Genomic DNA, 18,150 nt, shown 5'->3' with positions numbered 1-18,150 from the left:
GGAAGTCCAGTAATAAAGTCCAATGAGATATGGGACCAGGGTCTGTGGGGAACAGGTAAAGGGTGAAGGAGTCCTTGAGGGCGGAGGTGAGAAGATTTGCCCTGGCAGCACGGGGCAGGCATTGACGAAAGTGGCAACGTCTTCTCTTATGGTAGGCCACCAGAACTTACGCTGGATGAACTCCAAGGTGCGACCTACGCCCGGATGACAGGTGAGGCGAGAGGAGTGCCCCCACAGAAGGACCTGAGTCCTCACTGCCTTGGGGACAAACAACCGATTGGCAGGACCTCCTTTCGGGTCCGGTTCGCTAGCTTGAGCACGTCTCACGGTATCCTCAACTTGCCACGAGATCGGAGCCACAATCTTAGCAGCAGGAAGGACAGGCATGTCCGTGTCATCTCGAATGGCAGGAGCGTAGACTCGGGACAGGGCATCCGGTTTGAGATTCTTCGACCCGGGCCGATAGGTGAGGATAAACTGGAATCGATTGAAGAAAAGAGACCATCTAGCTTGTATAGAGTTCAACCGCTTCGCCTGCTGGATATACTCCAGATTTTTGTGGTCCGTAAGCACTTGAAACGGGTGAGAAGCCCCCTCGAGCCAGTGTCTCCATTCCTTCAATGCCATCTTAACCGCTAGGAGTTCACGATCCCCCACATCGTAGTTCCTCTCAGTCGGGGTAAGCCGGTGTGAGAAGAAAGCGCACGGATGAAGCTTCTTGTCTTCACCCCTCTGAGACAGGACAGCTCCAACACCAACCTCTGATGCGTCTACCTCCACCACAAATGGTTCATCCGTAGTCGGTAGTATCAGGATGGGAGCAGAGAACGCGCTGCTTGAGTCCTTGGAAGGCCGTCTCAGCTTCTCTTCCCCACAAAAACCTTGCATTGCCACCCTTGGTTAAAGCTGAGAGAGGGGCTGCCACCAAGCTGAAGTTCTTGATGAACTTGCGGTAAAAGTTTGTGAAGCCCAGGAAACGCTGAACTTCCTTAACGGATTTGGGGGTGGGCCAATCCGCTACCGCCCCTACCTTCCTGGGGTCCATTTGGACTCGACCGGGTTCCACTACAAATCCCAGGAATTGTACTCGGGATGAATGGAATTCACATTTTTCCGGCTTAACGTACAGATGGCTGTCCAGGAGGCGTTTGAGTACTTGTCTGACATGCTTAGTGTGTTCTTGAAGGGAGCTCGAAAAGATGAGGATGTCATCCAAGTAAACGAACACAAATATGTTAAGCATATCCCTAAGCACATCGTTTATGAGCGCTTGGAACACCGCTGGGGCGTTGGTCAGGCCAAAGGGCATCACCAAGTATTCATAGTGACCAGTAGGCGTGTTGAAAGCGGTCTTCCACTCGTCACCAGGTCTGATCCGCACAAGATGGTATGCGTTCCGCAGGTCAAGCTTAGTGAAAACAACTGCATCCTGGAGCAGCTCGAAGGCTGTGGCCATAAGGGGTAGCGGGTAACGGTTACGGACGGTTATGGCATTGAGTCCCTGGTAGTCGATGCAAGGACGTAATCCACCGTCTTTCTTGGCCACAAAGAAAAACCCTGCTCCCGCCGGGAGGTGGATGGACGCATGAGGCCTGCTTCCAGAGCGTCCTTGATGTAGGTATCCATAGCAGCTCGTTCGGGTGGAGATAGGGAAAAGATCCGACCCCTGGGGGGCAAGTGCCCGGAAACAGGTCGATGGGGCAATCGTAAGGTCTATGGGGTGGTAGCATGGTGGCCCTCTGTTTGCTAAACACCAGTTTGAGGTCATGGTAACACTCGGGAACTCGGGTCAGGTCGATGGATTCTAAAGACTCGGGAGTAGAACTCGGGAATTCTGGAAAATACAAGTAGCTTGGCACGTAGGACCCCACTGCTTGATAGTGCCCACAGACCAGTCGATGTGAGGGTTATGGCTGTGAAGCCAGGGGTATCCAAGGACGAGAGGGAACTCGGAACAGGAGATCAAATGAAAGTTCATCAATTCCTGGTGTTGTGAAACTGAAAGTCGCAAGGAGGTAGTGACATGAGTGACAAGTCCAGATCCCAAAGGGCTTCCATCCAATGTAGTGACCCTCATGGGTTCACTTAGAGGTTCAGAGGGAACGCCATTCTCCTTCGCCCAGACACCATCCATGAAGTTACCTGCGGCTCCAGAGTCTACCAAGGCTTGAAGGTGAAGCTTGTGGTTGTCCCAGGAGAGGGTGACTGGAATGAGCAGACGGGAGTTGGACGGATGGGAGGAGGTTATGTTTCCCGTTACAGTTCCCCCGGTCTGTACGGGACAGAGCGTTTCCCTGGAGCCCGGGACACGTGGAACGGAAATGGCCCGGTTTGCCGCAATATAGACAGCGTCGCTCCCTCATCCGGCGGTCTCTCTCAGCCTGGGAGATGCGTCCAATCTGCATGGGTTCCGGTGGAGCCAGCGAGGATAAAGGTGGGGACTCGGAGCTGGGACTGATAGGGGCTAGAGGTCTACGGTTGAGTTCTCTCTCTCTCAGACGCTGGTCAATGCGTGAGGCCAACTTGATCAGGGACTCGAGATTGTCCGGTGGTTCCCGAGTGGCCAGTTCATCTTGGATAGTGTCGGAAAGGCCTTTCAGAAAGCACACCGTGAGCGCCTCGTTGTTCCAACCACTCGCTGCTGCCACCGTGCGGAACTGAATGGCATAGTCCGTCACGCTGCGCCAACCTTGGTGGAGAGTCAGGAGCTGTTTGGCTGAGTCAGAACCACTGCTTGGGCCTTGAAACACTCGTTTGAATTCCTCAGCAAAGGCAGAGTAGCTGACACAGCAGGAACTATGGGCATCCCACACAGCAGTAGCCCAGGCCAGGGCTTTTTCCGACAGCAGGGTGATGATATAAGCGATCTTAGACCGGTCGGTGGGAAACGACGAGGGTTGTAGCTCAAAGGAGAGAGAACATTGGGTGAGAAACCCTTTACAAGCACTTGGATCACCTGAGAACCGTTGGGGAGGTGGAAGACGAGGTTCAGCCAGGGGGTTAACTGCCATGGGTACGTGAATCTGAGGTACTGGGACGGGAACTGTTGCCGGGGTAAGACGATCAGATATTTGCTTAATGGAAGTCAGCATCTCCGACAGAAGATGAGAATGTCTAGCCATTAAGGCCTCTTGCTGAACCAGGGCGGCTTCGTGGCGTTGGACAGTCTCCTGGTGGTGGGACAGCATGGCAAAAAGGTCCTGGGAACTGGCTGCCTCTGGGTTCATTTTTGGCTCTGTGTTTCTGTCAGGACCCGGTTACGAACCTGGGTCTCCGGAGTGAGAAACAGTCACTTAACCAACTGAGCCACGAATAGTCAGCAGAACCCAGAAGATGAGGCAGACACAGCAGTACTTAAGACGGTGTATTTAATAAAGTAAAAAGGAGAAGTCCTTCAATACAAAATGGCAAATCCAAAAGGTGGTAGGTATAGCACAAAAAGCCTCAAGAGTTACTCAAAAAACAAAAACAGAATTCCACAAGAGCGTCCACCGGAATCGACAAGAATACACAGAACACTAGGGCTGGGTGCTAACATACAAACACAGAGCACAGAACTGAGGGAAACTAAGGGTTTAAATACAATCAGGGGAAAACGAGGCACAGGTGCAAATAATAATGGGAATCAAGGGAAAAAACATAAGGTCAAAAAGCACAATGGGGGCATCTAGTGACCAAAACCCGGAACAACCCTGGCCAAATCCTGACATAACCTGTTTCTCCTACAGTGTTGATCATGGTGGAGAGTGCAGGCTGAAATCAGGGCCACGGAAATGTAAGTCTCTACAATCCTATTTAACTGTATACTCAGAACTATATTAACATAGTAACTAATCAATACTTGTTCTGTACCTACAAAACAACATTTTATATGAAGATGTGGTTTGATTAAACTCTCCTTTTGTCTACAGATGCCTGTTATCTCACCCTGGACCCAAATACAGCAAACCCATACCTGATACTATCTGAGGGGAACAGGAAGGTGACATTGGTGGAAGAGAAGCAGCATTATGAAGACCATCCAGACAGATTTGACTTTCATCCCCAAGTTCTCTGCAGAGAAGGCTTATCTGGAGGTCGTTATTACTGGGAGGTGGAGAGGGATGGTGACGGTGCTTTCATTGGTGTGGCGTACAAAGGAATGAAGAGGAAGGGAGGGGAGAGTGACCGTAGGATTGGACACAATAAGGAGTCCTGGTGTTTAGTCTGCTATGATAGTGGTTATAACTTTTACCATAATGGAGTCATCAGATACAGCCGACCAGATACCTTTCCTGTTTCTAAGAGAGTTGGGGTGTATCTGGACTGGCCAGCTGGTACGTTGTCCTTCTATAGTGTGTCCTCCTCTGGTACAGTAACACACTTCTACACAGAACACACCACATTCACTGAACCCCTCTATCCTGGGTTTATAATGTACACCTCCGACTACACCTCATTGACACTGTGTCCGATAGATGACAAAAACATTCAGAGGTGAGTCATAGCGATGTTTCATCATTTGTTTTCCTCTTGAATCATTTCTACAATTAGATTAGTAGTAGTGGTGTGTTTTAATGTGTTCTGTTGGACCTACAGACAGTTAGATTAGTCGTAGTAGTGGTGTGTTTTAATGTGTTCTGTTGGACCTACAGACAGTTAGATTAGTAGTAGTGGTGTGTTTTAATGTGTTCTGTTGGACCTTCAGACAGTTATATTAGTCGTAGTGGTGTGTTTAATGTGTTCTGTTGGACCTACAGACAGTTCGACTGTGCCTACCTAGTTAAATGTCACCATCAGTATTGACTTTATGGAAGGTGACATAGTGGGCAATGTCACATTTAGGCAATGCAGCCTACATAGGGAGCTGTCCTGTCACCCTTTATACACCCTTTGTACTGCTTATGAAGACTGTATGTATGCTATATAAAGCCTTTATAAGTTGTATTTAGTTTAATCACAGTCTATCCTTCTGCTTTACCAAATCCAGAGACCATGGTGGAGAGAGTTGTATCAAGCCTGGACCTGAGAACACCAGAGACCATGGTGGAGAGAGTTGGATCAAGCCTGGACCTGAGAACACCAGAGACCATGGTGGAGAGAGTTGTATCAAGTCTGGACCTGAGAACACCAGAGACCATGGTGGAGAGAGTTGGATCAAGTCTGGACCTGAGAACACCAGAGACCATGGTGGAGAGAGTTGGATCAAGTCTGGACCTGAGAACACCAGAGACCATGGTGGAGAGAGTTGGATCAAGCCTGAACCTGAGAACACCAGAGACCATGGTGGAGAGAGTTGTATCAAGTTTGGACCTGAGAAATGTGAGTGTTAACAGATAATTGTTTATGACTCAAAATATTTTTAAATGTTCATTACAGTTGATTCCCAGGCAAGGAACACAATTATGACCTATTTGGTCAAAACAAACTTAAAGGTAGAGTCAGCGATATGACGTAGATGCAGAAAGTAAACGGCATTGTGTGCCGATTTCCGCAACAACTTAGAGGGTTGTAACACGATGCTAAACTTCTTGGCTGACACTCTGTTAGAGGGTGAAGAGAACATCCTAGGATCCAGCAGAAATCAGACCCCAACATCTACAAAACACGGACCAGAACGATGTTGTTTCCTGCTTCCACAAACATTCATTAATATAACACTAATGTCAGATTATGGTATCCTAATGAGTGTACATTCTGAGACTGTTGCTTAGTTTTATTCATTTTTATTACAAGTCTATTTAATAATTATGAATTCATTATTACATTGTCAATTTTAACCAACTACTTTTGACTTCAGGGATTCCTCAGAGCTGTAAGACTTGTGACCATGTTGAGGTAAGTCATAATGTCAATTATTACTTTTACATACCTGCAGGAGTCAGGTGTTATGAACTTGAGTGAAGACCCAAAAGCGGTTTTAACAGAAAACAGAGTTCTTTAATGAAAAACAGGAATGGCATAAATCCTCTTCCAACGTTGTCAGCGGAACAAAAAGAACGTTAGTATAGTGCAGGATGCACCTGCCAGGCAGACTCCGACAGGACAGGACAAGGTGGAAGCAAACGAGACGACAGCTTGCTTCTGGCATCAAAAACACAAACAAGAATCAGACACTGAAAGTAGCAGGAACAGAGAGAGAAATAGAGACCTAATCAGAGGGGGAAGAGAGAACAGGTGGGGAAAGGGTGAATGAGCTAGTTAGGGGAGATGTAGAACAGCTGAAGAATGAGAGACAGAGAAGGTAACCTAAAAAGACCAGCAGAGAGAGACAGAGTGAAGAGAAAGGACAGGAACAGACATAACAAGACATGACATCAGGTACAGTCTCAAAGCCAGGTGTGTACTGACCAACCATTCATACTGGGATATAGACACACCTGTGTCCTGCTTTAGTAATATAAGCACAGTCTCAAAGCCAGGTGTGTACTGACCAACCATTCATACTGGGATATAGACAGTCCTGTGTCCTGCTTTAGTAAAATAAGCACAGTCTCAAAGCCAGGAGTGTACTGACCAACCATTCATACTGGGATATAGACAGTCCTGCTTTAGTAACAGTACTGTGTTCTGCTTGTAGGCATGCAGGATTTTAGCTGTTGTCAAATTTTGTCTTTAGACAGTTTAATTGATAAATCAGCTCGGGGATTTGAGCTTGCAACCTTCCGGTTACTAGTCCAGCACTCTAACCACGAGGCTACCCTGCCGCCCGGCCCTAATGAGGTGGACTGGGGAAAATGTTGGAAGGGGCATCTTTTACACATGTTTGGCTGTTTGGGGTTTTAGACTGGTTTCTGTTCAGCACTTTGGGATACCAGCATTCCATGTAACATTGAATAAATATATTAGGTGAGTTACTTTGGTTTAATTGGCCAGTTTCCCAGACACAGATTAAGTCTAGTACTGGACCTAAAAGATCTTTCTATTGAAACTTCCACTGATCTGTGTCCAGGAAACAGGCCCCATATGTATTACTGACATGCTTGTCCTTGTTCAGGATTCCACACACTGGCTTCAGATTGAACCCTTGACTTCCACTGTCCAGGGAGTGACAATGTTCAGGTAAAATAACTACTTGTAACATTTCATTCCACCTGCTAGTGTATTTCCCCATTACCTTAGGGAATAGTCTTCTAATCCAACCTCTCCATTTGACCATGGACCCTCTCTACCATATCTTGTTGTTGCCCTCAGGCACAGGACACCCAGAGGGAGTTATGAGTGCACAGTGTCTGGGCTCCGCTGGCTGTGTGAGAGAGATGTCATTCTGAAGTATCACTTCAGGAACTGGGAACCCTACAGTCAACTTCTGAAAGACATGCAGTACACACAAGGTGGTCCATTGCTGGACATCACTATGGAGTTAGGTGAACTGGAGGAAGTTCATCTGCCACACTTTGTCTGTTTAGGTAAAACCATATAGAAATAGTATTCAGAAAGACATTTCCATGTAACTGAGTTTCACTTCCTGAATGAATGAATGAATGAACTATTCTGGGAGTTTGAGTTTACTGTGATCTGGCTCTGCATATTCTTTGTCTTTTAGTTACAATATGTCTTTCTATTATTCATCCATCTCCTTTGTATTGTGTTGTTCAGGGACCAACCCTTCCCTGAGGAATGAGATGAAGATTCTTCATGTAGAGGAACATGGAGTGTCTTTTGAGGAAGTGCATGAGGTCACCAGATTCCATGTTAAGATTCTTCATCCCAAATTCTCACCCATCTCTGTTATACTGAGGTTACTGTCTTGGAACATAGATGTCCACTGTGACGTGGTCCTCTATTTGGCAGTAAAAAGGTCAACAGTCATTTCAAGGCTGTACCTGCTCCTAAGAAACTCCAGTCAGAAAGAGGTGAGCCACTATCACTGAAGTTACAACAGTATGTTGAAACTTACAGAAGGAAAGCTGATAGTTTGTTGAAAATCTCTTGATTACAAAGACAACATGCAGCTCTGTGAGAATTCTATTTCTGTCTCATTCATTTGAAGAGCCAGTAGACAGCACTCTTCCCTCTGGTCGAGGAGAACTCAATGCCCCTGGGCAGTGAAGGGGACATTGCCCTGTGTAGGTTGCTGTCTTTCAGATGGGACGTTAAACGGGTGTCCTCTCCATGGTCACTGAAGATCCCATGGCACTTATCGTATGAGTGTTAACCTCGGTGTCCTGACTCTCCATGGTCACTAAAGATCCCATGGCACTAATCGTAAGAGTAGGGGTGATAACCTCGGTGTCCTGACTCTCCATGGTCACTAAAGATCCCATGGCACTTATCGTAAGAGTATGGGTGTTAACCCCGGTGTCCTGACTCTCCATGGTCACTGAAGATCCCATGGCACTTATCGTAAGAGTGGGGATGTTAACCCCGGTGTCCTGACTCTCCATGGTCACTAAAGATCCCATGGCACTAATCGTAAGAGTAGGGTTAACCCCGGGATGTCCTGGCTAAATTCCCATTCTGGCCCTCATACCATCATGGCTACCTAATCATCCCCAGCTTCCAATTGGCTCATTTTCCCCCTCTCCTCTCCCCTGTAACTCTTCTCCAGGTCTTTGATGTAAAAGAGAATCTCTTCTCAGTCAACTTACCTGGTAAACCTTTAAAATAATATCCTGGTACAATAGGGATCGTAAAACAAAAACACATTTTTTGTTGTTGACAAAAATGGATTGCTCAGTGAGCTGCATGTTGTGTGAATTACGAGACTACATTGTTCTGACTGACTACTACATTGCTCATTTTGTAGGCTGTTCAGGAACGGGAGAAAAACCAGGTGTCCAAAGGATTTTCAGAATTCGTCCTGTCAAGTCCAAACGGGTCCTTAAAGCTGAACAGTTGGTTTGCGTTCAAGAATCCCCGCTCCACTTCCATCAATCCAGAGGTGTAGTTTTATCAGGCTGAGGACATGAATCTGTCAAATTGTATATGAATAACTGTAATATCATTCTATTTCCCTCTGTTGTCTCAATCGTTGCATCATATGGCCTCCTACAATCGTTGCACCATATGGCCTCCTACAGAAGATTCAGCTGTTACCTGCAAACACCACACCAAGCTGTTGTAAGATGATAATGGGAAACACAGGGGTGGACATTGAGATGGAGTTAATCGGGGATGATGAGAGAACAGTATGGAAATCAGTGGTATCAAAAGGTAAGTAATACTGGACATGAACAGTATGTCAATCATCAATGTCCTTTTCTAACAGATGCTATTAAAATGTTTTATGATATTTTCTATTGTTTGTTTTTCAGATGTGTACAGCAACGACTCTCATTCAACGAGTAAGTTTGTTTTGTGGACGAGTTTTATAAATGGGTTATAGAGCTAACATCTCTTCAAGTTGGGATGAAGGACACTAATGAAGGTCTTCATGAGTCATGTTCAGTGGGGTGATGAAGACCTTCATGAGTCGTGTTCAGTGGGGTGATGAAGGTCTTCATGAGTCGTGTTCAGTGGGGTGATGAAGGTCTTCATGAATCATGTTCAGCGGGGTGATGAAGGTGTAATGATATAAATTCTGACAAAGGCACTGTATATGAGGCCTTGTCTTTGTAGAAAGTTGAATCTGTGCTTGAAATGCCATACTTGACTGAGGGACCTTCCAGATGTTGTATGGGGGACAGGTCCAATTTGACATTACAGAGTATTTTCAGTAGACTGTTGACAAAACATTACAATTAAATCCATCTTCATCCCACTATGTAACACAATGGAAATGACTATCAGAGGAATGTTAACTGGAGAGACTGCAAGATGTAGAAACAGCTGCTGTTCACCCTAAAGACATATTCATTTAATTCACCCCCTCTTCAGCATTAATACTCCTTGGGATTCCTGCTGAGGAGTTTCTTCAGAAACACAGGGCTGAACTCATTCAGGGAGTCAAAAACACAAAGCCAATAGCAGATTATCTGTCATCAAAGAGCATGATTGGTGATGAAGAGTACTCCAGAATAAAAGCTGAAACAACTGAACAGGAGCGAATGAGAGAACTACTGAACGCAGTCATCCCTAAAGGACCAGAAGTGACGGGAGCTTGTCTCAAAGCTCTCAGTGAACATGAACACCATCTTGTTAAGTACTTGAGTGAATCGAGGTAAGACCAGTTTCTTTTCTCCCTCCCTTGAATATGTGTAATGATTAAATATAGGTCAAATAAAAACATAGCTACCCAGATCAAAGAGAAAGTATTTTTCAAAATGGAAGCATGTTTTTGTGTTGCTGCCTGTAATAAATTACTCTTATCATAAGACCATCATCACATCATTATCTCATCATTATCTCATCATTACCTCAGGTGTATCATAGGGCCATTGTCTCATCATTATCTCAGGTGTATCATAGGGGAATTATCTCATCATTACCTCAGGTGTATCATTGGACCATCATCACATCATTACCTCAGGTGTATCTCAATCCTCCTTCTTCTCCATACTTTTTGATCTCCCTCTTCCCTTCTCCTCCATCCTGTTTTGTAGCACCTAATCTGAAGATACTGAGGCCTGTCTTCTAGTCTGTGGACAAAGACACTTCTCCACCTAATCTGAAGATACTGAGGCCTGTCTCCTAGTCTGTGGACAAAGACACTTCTCCACCTAATGTGAAGATACTGAGGCCTGTCTCCTAGTCTGTGGACAAAGACACTTCTCCACCTAATCTGAAGATGCTGAGGCCTGTCTTCTAGTCTGTGGACAAAGACACTTCTCCACCTAATCTGAAGATACTGAGGCCTGTCTCCTAGTCTGTGGACAAAGACACTTCTCCACCTAATCTGAAGATGCTGAGGCCTGTCTTCTAGTCTGTGGACAAAGACACTTCTCCACCTAATCTGAAGATGCTGAGGCCTGTCTCCTAGTCTGTGGACAAAGACACTTCTCCACCTAATCTGAAGATGCTGAGGCCTGTCTTCTAGTCTGTGGACAAAGACACTTCTCCACCTAATCTGAAGATGCTGAGGCCTGTCTCCTAGTCTGTGGACAAAGACACTTCTCCACCTAATCTGACGATACTGAGGCCTGTCTCCTAGTCTGTGGACAAAGACACTTCTCCACCTAATCTGAATATACTGAGGCCTGTCTCCTAGTCTGTGGACAAAGACACTTCTCCACCTAATCTGAAGATACTGAGGCCTGTCTCCTAGTCTGTGGACAAAGACACTTCTTCACCTAATCTGAAGATGCTGAGGCCTGTCTCCTAGTCTGTGGACAAAGACACTTAAGTGATTTTAAGGGAAATGTTTGTTTGTGCTATTCTTTTAACAAATGTCTGTGTTTTATTCATGTGCTGTTCTGTAAACTAATTTGTGTGTTCATGCAAGTGGCTGACTGTACAAATCCTCACAAACAGTAGATGTAATTTGGCAGTAAGGCCAGATGTTGGTTTGAGAACGAGATATCTCAGTTTCAAGGTCTCATCTTAGAGAGAAGAAGACTGGTGACGTGTTGGTCTGTCCAATGCTATGAACCAGTATTGGTCGGTCACATGAATGAAGCAAACAGTAATGGTTCATTAATTATGCTAAATCATGCAAATTTAGCTTGTCTGTGTATAGCCATATATGAGAGAACTGTTGGGTCTGACCAGGGAGGGCTCCTGATTGACATCTGTACTATGGTTCATTGAGTTGGGTCTGACCAGGCATAGCCCCTGATTGACATCTGTACTGTTGTTCATTGAGTTGGGTCTGACCAGGCATAGCCCCTGATTGACATGTGTACTATGGTTCATTGAGTTGGGTCTGACCAGGCATAGCCCCTGATTGACATGTGTACTGTTGTTCATTGAGTTGGGTCTGACCAGGCATAGCCCCTGATTGACATGTGTACTATGGTTCATTGAGATGGGTCTGACCAGGCATAGCCCCTGATTGACATGTGTACTATGGTTCATTGAGATGGGTCTGACCAGGCATAGCCCCTGATTGACATGTGTACTGTTGTTCATTGAGTTGGTTGGAACCTCTCAGCTCACTAACAATAAATAATGATTCATTTAAGATTGACTTTGAGTGTCACTGTGTGAGGCTAGTCAAAGATACACACCACCTCGTTGTCATCTTGACCTTCCTTAGATTCCGTCTACCTGCCCAGGAAGGACGCAAGACGGACAGAGCTTCAGATAAACAGTTGTAGTCAACCCCTGGAGGTGGGGAGACCAGGCAGAGTAGACAGGCAGGATGGTTCAACATGTTCTTGCTGTCTGTTGCTTAAATTCAGGGTCACAACAATGTACAGAAAATGTCAATCAAACATGACCACTATAATAACAAACTTACTGAAGGACCAACCACACAGCCTCTCTCCTTCTGCAGCCTCCTGGACATGTGGATCTTCTAGCAGGAGGGTCAGTTAGTCCTCCACTAGGTACCTAGCTGGACCCCTATCTAGCAGGAGGGTCAGTTCGTCCTCCACTAGGTACCTAGCTGGACCCCTATCTAGCAGGAGGGTCAGTTAGTCCTCCACTAGGTACCTAGCTGGACCCCTATCTAGCAGGAGGGTCAGTTCGTACTCCACTAGGTACCTAGCTGGACCCCTATCTAGCAGGAGGGTCAGTTAGTCCTCCACTAGGTACCTAGCTGGACCCCTATCTAGCAGGAGGGTCAGTTAGTCCTCCACTAGGTACCTAGCTGGACCCCTATCTAGCAGGAGGGTCAGTCAGTCCTCCACTAGGTACCTAGCTGGATCCCTACCTAGCAGGAGGGTCAGTTAGTCCTCCACTAGGTACCAAGCTGGATCCCTACCTAGCAGGAGGGTCCGTCAGTCATCCACTAGGTACCTAGCTGGACCCCTATCTAGCAGGAGGGTCAGTTAGTCCTCCACTAGGTACCTAGCTGGACCCCTATCTAGCAGGAGGGTCAGTTAGTCCTACACACATTCAACATAAATGTATTTTATGAATACATTGTACAGTGTTGGCCTGTTAGAGGTTCATGAGAGAGACTGAATATCAACACAACCACCTCCGTCTATCAGCAGTTTTCTCAGTGAGAGCCTCATGTCTGGAACACATTGACCATTGAAGGACAGAAGGACTGTTAACCTGTCACCCCTTTACCAATGACTTGAGAGTGTCTGAAGGACATATAAGGAGCTGTTAACCTGTCACTCCTTTACCAATGACTTGAGAGTGTCTGAAGGACATAAGGACTGTTAACCTGTCACCCCTTTACCAATGACTTGAGAGTGTCTGAAGGACATATAAGGAGCTGTTAACCTGTCACTCCTTTACCAATGACTTGAGAGTGTCTGAAGGACATTAGGACTGTTAACCTGTCACCCCTTTACCAATGACTTGAGAGTGTCTGAAGGACATATAAGGAGCTGTTAACCTGTCACTCCTTTACCAATTACTTGAGAGTGTCTGAAGGACATTAGGAGCTGTTAACCTGTCACTCCTTTACCAATGACTTGAGAGTGTCTGAAGGACATATAAGGAGCTGTTAACCTGTCACTCCTTTACCAATGACTTGAGAGTGTCTGAAGGACATATAAGGAGCTGTTAACCTGTCACTCCTTTACCAATGACTTGAGAGTGTCTGAAGGACATATAAGGAGCTGTTAACCTGTCACTCCTTTACCAATGACTTGAGAGTGGTTGAAGGACATTAGGAGCTGTTAACCTGTCACTCCTTTACCAATGACTTGAGAGTGTCTGAAGGACATATACGGAGCTGTTAACCTGTCACTCCTTTACCAATGACTTGAGAGTGTCTGAAGGACATATAAGGAGCTGTTAACCTGTCACTCCTTTACCAATGACTTGAGAGTGTCTGAAGGACATATGTCACTCCTTTACCAATGACTTGAGAGTGTCTGAAGGACATATAAGGAGCTGTGTGACCTGTCACCCCTTTACATATTCCTCCATCTCCACGGTAACCCCTTGAGCATGACCCTCGACCTTTACTGATCAGCCAGAGATGTCACAAATGGAATCATATTGCTGATGTGCAGACTCTCTGTCAAATAAATGCTGTACATGTGAATTAAAAGGAATGTATTTTGTGTGTCTCTGTACATACTGTGTGTGTGAGTTGGTCTCTGATTACTGTGATTGGTTCAATGTAGAGCCATAGACCAAACATTCTAATCAGTCTGTTTTTTTTGGTTAGCAAAATATTTGTATGTCATTGGTTACCCTTCCTATCATGTTAACGCACAGATATGACTGACGAGCTCAGTGGTTCCCAACGTTTTCCATTCTGGAGACCATCAAATCACCATCAAAAGCTCTTGAGGGCCACCATTCACGAAGTCTCTGATATTTTTCCACATCAAATATGTTGTCTGTTGGGTGGGGGGGGCAAGGTAAGAGTCTGTTAGGTGGTGGGGGAGGGGCAGTGTAAGAGTCTGTTTGGTGGTGGGGGGCAGGGTAAGAGTCCGTTGGGTGGTGGGGCAGGGTAGGAGTCTGTTGGGTGGTGGGGGCAAGGTAAGAGTCTGTTGGGTGGTTGGGGCAAGGTGCGAGTCTGCTGGGTGGTGGGGGCAAGGTGCGAGTCTGTTGGGTGGTGGGGGCAAGGTGCGAGTCTGTTGGGTGGTGGGGGGCAGGGTAAGAGTCCGTTGGGTGGTGGGGCAGGGTAGGAGTCTGTTGGGTGGTGGGGGCAAGGTAAGAGTCTGTTGGGTGGTGGGGGCAAGGTAAGAGTCTGTTGGGTGGTGGGGGCAAGGTGCGAGTCTGTTGGGTGGTGGGGGCAAGGTGCGAGTCTGTTGGGTGGTGGGGGGCAGGGTAAGAATCTGTTGGGTGGTGGGGGCAGGGTAAGAGTCTGTTGGGTGGTGGGGGTAGGGTAAGAGTACATTGGGTGGTGTGGGCAGGGTAAGAGTACATTGGGTGGTGTGGGCAGGGTAAGAGTCCATTGGGTGGTGGGGGGCAGGGTAAAAATCCACCTCTCTAAAAACAAGTCTCTCACTGTTGCAGTCTGATATAGACCACCCTCTGCCCCCAGGTGTGCTCTGGACACCATATGTGAACTGATTGCCCCCCATCTATGTTCAGAGCTCATGCTGCTAGGCGACCTAAACTGGAACATGCTTAACACCCCAGCCATCCTACAATCTAAACTTGATGCCCTCAATGTCACACAAATTATCAATGAACATACCAGGTACCTCCCCAAAGCCTTAAACACGGGCACCCTCATAGATATCATCCTAACCAACTTGCCCTCTAAATACACCTCTGCTTTCTTCAACCAAGATCTCAGCAATCACTGCCTCATTGCCTGCATCCGTAATGGGTCAGCGGTCAAACGACCCCCACTCATCATTACCAAACGTTCCCTGAAACACTTCAGCGAGCAGGTCTTTCTAATCGACCTGGCCAGGGTATCCTGGAAGGATATTGATCTCATCCCGTCAGTAGAGCATGCCTGGATATTTTTTTAAATGCCTTCCTAACCATCTTAAATAAACAGGCCCCATTTAAGAAATTTAGAACCAGGAACAGATATAGCCCTTGGTTCTCCCCAGACCTGACTGCCCTTAACCAACACAAAAAAAACATCCTATGGCGTTCTGCATTAGCATCGAACAGCCCCGTGATATGCAGCTGTTCAGGAAAGCTAGAAACCATTATACACAGGCAGTTAGAAAAGCCAAGGCTAGCTTTTTCAAGCAGAAATTTGCTTCCTGCAACACTAACTCAAAAAAGTTCTGGGACACTGTAAGGGAATACCCCCCTGAAATGGACAAAAATGAATGGGAAAACATTGGCATAGTACAAACCATGTACACGATGGACAATACCACCCAAATCGGAGTTGATTCATGCAAAATGTTTTGCAAATGCCATATGGCAATTGCCAGTTGTAACACTTCAAAAATCCAACAGGTGGCGTGTGTGCTCCACCGTGGTTTTTCATATAGGAAATGGACCCCAAGTCAACACCAAAAGCCAAATTTTGAAAAAATGAATTTTTTGTCAAAAACTTATCACCCCTTAAAAAAGTGCTTTCTGGACCGTTTTTCGAAATTCTTTCGCTTTTTTTGTCAATTACACATGTGTAAGAACTGTATGAATATACTTTTGTCCAATTTTTTATCATAATTTTTTTTTTTATTACTTGCGCATAAGGCACATGTTTTGTCCATTTGCAATATGATTTCATAGGAAGTCAAAAGTCAAAAATTGCAAAATTTCATAAAAAACTTCACACACCCCTAAAAAAGTGCTTTCTGGACCGTTTTTCGAAATTCTTTCGGATTTTGTGTCAATTGCACACGTATAAGAACTGTATCAACATACTTTAGTCATATTTTGTTATCTTTTTTTAAATTTTTACTTGTGCATTAGGCATATGTTTTGTGGGGGCCAAATGTCATAAGAAATTTGACATGCTCAAAAATCCTGCAGAAATGCAAAATTTACTGGCCTGATGAACTCGGGATGGCCGGGCAGTGATTGTTGTTCCTTTCCATCACTCGTGGTGTTGATTTCATCATGTCCATTTGTTTATGTTTTCTCACTTTTGCAAAGTCACTGTGCATTTGCAATAGGGTTAACTGGGCATTCACCATCACAAATTTGTCATGCTATAGAAATCGTGCAGGAATGCAAAATTGACTGGCCCAATGAACTCGGGATGGCTGGGCAGTGATTCTGGTACCTCTCCATCGCTCGTTAGGGTTGATTTCAGAATTTCCATTTGTTTATGTTTTCTCACTCTTGCAAAGTCACTGTGCATTTGCAATATTGTTAACTGGGCATCACAAATTTGTCATGCTAAGAAAAATCGTGCAGGAATGCCAAATTGACTGGCCCGATGAACTCGGGATGGCTGGGCAGTGATTCTGGTATCTCTCCATCGCTCGTTAGGGTTGATTTCAGAATGTCACTTTTGGTGATGGTACCTCACTGTTCAAACATATTGCAAATGGACAAGAGTCACCAGCAAGTCACCATCCATCAGTCAATTTGGTATCATTCTGACACCAAACTGATACAAACTGACACCAAACCCACTTTTCCCAACTCGTTTAGTAGCCAACTATCACATATGTCAGAGCAGGCCCATAATTCACATCGCCTTCGGTTCAAACCATAATAAAAACGTAAAACACATAGTTATGTTTTAGCTACGGGTCCATTTTGGACATTATGTGTAGTCCTATGTGAGGCGACCCCGAATCCCGAGTTTCGGCTCGATAGGTCATTTGGTGTCCGAGTAAAACCCTAATTGGTGCTGAAAATCCACTTTTTTCAATTACTTGCTACGGGGTCCTTGAATGAGCTATCGGACAGAAACGTTGGGGTCCGTGTCTATGGGCCGAGCCGGTTTCAATGCACCTAGTCTTGTGTCTCTGAGACTTTTCTAAATGTCGCCATTTTCGTAATGGTCAAAATGAATTGAAGTCATTGCAAATGTACGAGGCTGTTTCTCGATCCGAGAACCTTCTAGAGCCACCTAACTCACCACGCATTATCGACCTGAGGTCTAGAACAGGTTTCTAAAGTTTCGGAACTCTAGGTCTGACGGTTCTTTTTTAGATCGAACAAAGCTAACTATTGGAGGCACTGTCAGTCTCTACGCACCCCAATACGTCCCTCCATCCAAGTTGTGTATCTGTGTGATTTAGTTTTCCTTTGAATTTTTATGGGAAAAATGACTGATTTACAGTTCATGGGGTTGCCTAATCACACATATGAAGTTTTGGACAGATCTGATTTTTTTAACCCTTCCAAACAGCCCCTGAGACACCAATTATGGCACTTCCGGTTGGCACAGGAAGCTATAAGTCAACACATATCCTCATTGGGGTATGCTTTTACAGAATCCTGAGTTTTAAGTCTTTACGTTAAGAATTGACTGATTTACACAGGGTTCAATGCACTATGTCTATCAAATTGCAGGCAGTGTATGGATATACACTTTTAGGGTGATTTTAAGCACTTCCGGTTGGTCCAGGAAGCTTAGAATCGACACAGGTAGACCTCATAGTGTCCTGATGGACTGTCATCAAAGACAGGTTTATAAGGCATTCATAACCCACATAGGCCTCAGGTTGAATTTAGAGGAGCAGGCAATGTATTCATATGGGGAGAGAAGTCAATGCAAACTGTTTGATGTAAACACCTTATTTTCACTGTGAAGGGTTAATGCCACACGGTCAAGGTTAGGCTTGCACGGATCGGGAGGACCTTAGGAACGTACCTGAGGTCGAATTGTGTTTCTCACCC

General features: G+C 45.6%; 1 pseudogene; it reads left to right on the top strand.

Moving 5' to 3' along the window:
• LOC135536399 (NACHT, LRR and PYD domains-containing protein 5-like) overlaps positions 1-11,980 on the top strand; it is a 28,864-nt pseudogene extending 16,884 nt beyond the window's left edge.
• The last annotated feature ends 6,170 nt before the right edge of the window (positions 11,981-18,150 follow it).

This window comes from Oncorhynchus masou, unplaced genomic scaffold (genome assembly GCF_036934945.1).
Source record: "Oncorhynchus masou masou isolate Uvic2021 unplaced genomic scaffold, UVic_Omas_1.1 unplaced_scaffold_614, whole genome shotgun sequence".
In the NCBI taxonomy this organism is placed as follows: Eukaryota; Metazoa; Chordata; class Actinopteri; order Salmoniformes; family Salmonidae; genus Oncorhynchus; species Oncorhynchus masou.
The sequence above is the reverse complement of the archived record's forward strand: the minus strand, read 5'-3'. Positions and strand labels throughout refer to the sequence as shown.